General features: G+C 37.3%; 1 long non-coding RNA gene and 1 pseudogene across 1 annotated transcript; both read left to right on the top strand.

The window, feature by feature from the left end:
* The first annotated feature begins 297 nt into the window (after positions 1-297).
* Positions 298-3,292, top strand: LOC143620585 (uncharacterized). Its single transcript, XR_013151359.1, has 3 exons — positions 298-345; positions 2,515-3,092; positions 3,213-3,292. It is a non-coding gene; the product is annotated as an uncharacterized LOC143620585 (long non-coding RNA).
* Positions 3,293-3,823: 531 nt separating this feature from the next.
* Positions 3,824-4,483, top strand: LOC143620606 (protein NRT1/ PTR FAMILY 2.13 pseudogene; annotated as a pseudogene).
* The last annotated feature ends 510 nt before the right edge of the window (positions 4,484-4,993 follow it).

Below are 4,993 nucleotides of genomic sequence, written 5' to 3'. Positions count from 1 at the left end.
AGTATTCCCGCCTTGCTCATTCCTTCATGTGACTACTGAAGTAGCTAGTGCCTTGTGCGTGTAGCCTTGCTGTTAGTGCGGGGTAGCCTTCCCTGATGGCTTGTATCCGCAACTGCGGGAACAGGCGGGGTACTTCACCATTGGGAGGCTTTCCCTGCGGGTACAGCTGGCGTACTGCGCGTAAGGTTTTCTCTGAGCATGGTGGGTCCTGCGGGAGCAGTTGGTCGTTGCGCAGACGTCCCTGTTCAAGGTGAGTCTTGCGGGTCCAACTGGGCTCTGCTGGGACCTACCTCTTCAGTTGGCAAGTTCTGGGTCATCGCCTTCTCCTCCTTCGCTACTCTTACGGTAATTTTCATCAAATTTGCTTCCATCATGAGCAATATGTCTTTTTACAACTAATGGTAATATTCCAATTTCATTTGTAGTAATTTTATACGCTTGTTATATCAAGTCCAATAGTTCACGTTATTTATGTCGATAATTGTCTACTACCAAATTGGTGGGGCTTAATGATTGTTTAAACATTAAAGAGACATATACATATATTTATTGGTCTGCTGTCATTTTAACTGAATTTATTGAGCATACAGTACTCGTCTGGTCGTCTTCATCTTAACTATAACAAACAAGTAATCAAACATCAACAGTCTTATAAAATTATAGGGATGAACAAATGGTATCAGATATTGATATTGAATTGGGTATCGTCGTTTCCAATTTGGTTATGACTTTTTGATTTTTGAGGTTTTGAAATCAGTACAGTATCGGTATTATTCTGAATTTTTGCGTTCGGTAACGATACCAAAGCAGATTTCTACCAGTACCGTACCAAGTATTTTCAGTTTCGGTACCCATATTTTGTTAATTTTAGTACCGGTATTGAGCTATCCCTAATCATTTAATAAATTTCTAGTTATTTTATTAAACGTTATAACAATTTTTTATACATGCATAATTAATTTATTGATTTGATCATACATGTGTTATCGAGTTAGCATATTATAATATTATATATCACGTACGAAAAATATGCATGATGTCATGTCTATCATGATTGGTTGAATGATTATATGAATTTGTCCTTAATAAGTAAAAAATAAAGAGAAAGGTTTAGCTTGGTCATCCACTATATGTCCAAAAGGTGTAAATGATTTTGTTGGACCCTTCAAGGCCATGGATGTCATTAACGGTTAAAGTAAGGGAGACTTTTGCTGGTTTTTTATTTTATGTTTATCTGGTGCAAGAAGTTATATATAAAAAAAAATCCAGGGACTCTTAAAATCTGTATAATAAAACTAATGATTAAATTACTGGACATGTATTGGCAATCACATACCTACTAATCTCCTTTGACAAATAATATTTTTATATATTAAAATGTAACACGTGAACTTTCATAAACCCATATTTGTCACGGTTCATTTTCGTCACTCGTTTAATAATTCATATAAAAATATCTCACTCATTTCAATACTAGTCTAAGACGATCAAAGTTGGCTAGCTCTAAATCTCTTCTCCCAGCTACATCCAAAATGCCTTAATACCTGGGTTTTGAGGCCAACATATCTTTTGTTAATGGGCGATGTGAGATTCGAATAAGATGAAAAAATACCTTCTTATACAGACTCATCTACCACCATCATAAATAACACACGGATATAATGTTATCTAAGTCTAAGGTGTTACTTCTTAGTTGTTTAATTTTTTGGGTGAGCTATTCCTTTTTTTTTTCTTTATATTTTTTTAGCGGCTAGTACCTAACTTGTTAGTGCATATATGTTCTAATCATTTACACCACCGCACTGACTAGAAAGTAATCTACTTACTCCCTAACTATTTAACGATTTTAATTTAGCATCACCCGTACACACTTGTGCGCGCATATACATATACATTTTTTTAACGGTCAACAAATAAATAATTTTTAAGATAATTCGTATGGGTGATCTAATAGCAAAAGATCACCACCAACTGGCCCAATCTTGATGTACAGAACCCTTAAACACCTCAGCGTTATCTCCAGTTCCGGGTAAACCCACCAGCCCGAATGCCCACGGGTGGCAAAACCCGGTTACCCTCATGGTAGAACCGGAGATAACAGAGATCTCGATTTTTCTTCATTGAGCAACTCATACCCTCATGGTGTTTCTGTTTGGGTCACTTTCTAGTTTTAGCCGTTTTAAAAAAAATAAAAATAAAAAAAGATTAATTCCATTATTATCATATTAATACAGCCAGAAAATCAATTGAAAACCACAATACGACACGACAAGTTAAAAATCATTAAACTATGTTTCAATTAACATGTGATACTGAACATGATAACATGGTCGGCCCTATGCCCTTCACATATAAGTTAAAAGATCAGATAAGTTAGATAACTATAAATAGCATCTCTAATTCTATTTATAGTTATATTATATAAAAATAAAAAATAAAAATAACATAAATCATTTAGATTACCTCAGTATATATCTTGCTAACATAATATATGTAACTTTTATATTTATACAGGGAATGATGATCATGACCTTAATAGTGGCATTACCAACGTTGCATCCACCATCATGTCCGCGCCAACAAGCCATACTCAACCAATGTCAAGGTCCGACCACTAAACAACATGGCATCTTAGTCTTAGCCCTTGGGTTCTTGTCCATTGGAACCGGTGAGATAAGACCATGTAGTCTGCCTTTTGGTGTTGACCAGTTTGACCCAACCACCAATGAAGGTAGGAAAGGCATCACTAGCTTCTTCAATTGGTATTACACGACCTTCACCATCATTGTGCTCATATCCATGACCCTTGTGGTCTACATTCAAGACTCGGTGAGTTGGGTCTTGGGGTTCAGTATCCCAACCGCGCTCATGGCATGCTCTATTGTGTTGTTCTTTGTGGGCACTAAAATGTACATTTACGTCAAACCCGGAGGTAGTATTTTCTCAGGGGTCGCGCAAACGCTTGTCGCGGCTTACAAGAAACGTAACCTCGAGCTCGAAAAGGCAATGGCTAGAGGGATGCTATATGATCCACCTGGTACTAAATTAGGAACATATGAATTCCCAAAATTGCCTCTAACTAATAGGTTAAGGTAATGTGTTTAAACTCAAATTAAATGTGCTTGCTTACTCCATATTATTTTATTATAACTAATATTCATATGTTTACCTAGCTAGCTAGCTCATGTTTATTTATTTCAATTTCGCTCTAGGTTCTTCAACAAGGCAGCTATAATAATGGATGGTGAAGTAAACCCTCATGACGGATCTCGAGTAAATCCTTGGAACTTGGCAAGTATGCAACAAGTTCATCATCATCATCATCGTACTCAGTATATCCCACCAATAGCCAAGCTATGGTAGGGTTTGAGGAGGGTAAGATGTAGACAGCCTTACCCCTACCCCATAGGGATAGAGAGGCTGCTTCCGATGAGACCCCCGGCTCGATAGTAGTTTTGCATCAAGCCTTGGACATAAGGCACATAGCACTCAATCATCGGGACACCGGCTGATTGGTGCATGTACCATTGTCTTTCGGCTATCAACGCCACCACATGATGCCTGATTAACCTTCTGCCACTTTTAACGTTATTTTCACGAGATTAGTAAAATAACGTTAAAATTAGTGCAATTTTACTTTTGCCCACCCGAGGGTTCACACATATATACATTATATGCGCGCACCGCAAGCAGGGCGACAAGTATGCAACAAGTTGAAGAAGTAAAATGCCTAATCAAAGTTATTCCCATATTACTTTCGGGTGTTCTTTGTTTTGTAACACTAATCCAACAAGGAACTTTCACCGTGTCACAAGCCTTAAAAATGGACCGTCACCTCGGTCCACATTTTCAGATACCGGCCGGCTCGATAGGTGTCATATCCATGATCACCATTGGGATTTGGCTCCCGTTCTATGACCGGATCATCGTCCCGTCTCTCAGAAAAATCACAAAAATAGAAAGCGGGATAACACTCCTCCAACGTGTCGGTATTGGCATCGTTTTTTCCATAGTATCGATGGTAGTTGCTGCATTGGTTGAAAAAAAGAGACGTGACTCGGCTACTTACCATAACCGGCCCTTATCGGTCATGTGGCTCGCACCACAACTTATCTTGATGGCATTTTCCGAGGCGTTTGCCATTCTCGGTCAGCTTGAATTATATTACAAGGAGTTCCCGGATAATATGAAGAGTGTGGGTAATGCAATGTTCTTTGTGACCATAGGGGGTGCAAATTATGTGAGTAGTGCATTGGTTACTACGGTGCATAAGGTGACCGGAAAACATGGGCGGCCCGATTGGCTAACCGCGGATATTAATCGCCGTAGAGTTGATTACTTTTATTATGTGATTGCTGTAATGTGGGTGTTGAACTTGGGGTATTATCTTTTGGTTGCATCTCAATATAAATATAAGGAAAAGACCCAAGATACCGAAGATGAATCAGGATTTGATATTGAGTTAAACGCATCAAAAAAATGATACAAAAAGAGTACGTATATATCTTTTTATAGTATTTCGGTTATTGTAATAAAACGAGAGATGAATATGCATGATTATAGACTTATAGTTAATTACTTAATTGTTTAAAATTGTTAACGTAGCGCTGCTTATGAAAATACTATAGTAACCTGTTAGATATTAAATATCACGCATATATAATTTGTTATACTAAATTACACAATAAATGATCATGTTTTAAATATCAACATAAATATACCCTGGTAAAGCATTTGATCACTCTCTAGGGGTGAGCAGAAAACAAAATTAACCGAATCGAAACCGAATTAACTGAAAAAACTGAACTGGTAAAATTGAACGGAAGTATTAACCGATGCTTAAATTTTGTTTTTTTGAAAAACCAAATTTTCGGTTTCGGTTTTCCATTTTTATGAAACCGAAAAAAAACCGAACCGAATCAATTGATGGTGATGAAGACTAAGACTAAACTTTGAAGATGAACAATATAATGAATGAAGATTGTGACTAAAC

This window comes from Bidens hawaiensis, unplaced genomic scaffold (assembly GCF_021521415.1).
Source record: "Bidens hawaiensis isolate Kalapana, Puna unplaced genomic scaffold, B.hawaiensis_p1.1 tig00002617_1, whole genome shotgun sequence".
NCBI lineage: Eukaryota > Viridiplantae > Streptophyta > Magnoliopsida > Asterales > Asteraceae > Bidens > Bidens hawaiensis.
Note: the sequence above shows the minus strand (reverse complement) of the source record. Positions and strands in the feature narration are given on the sequence as shown.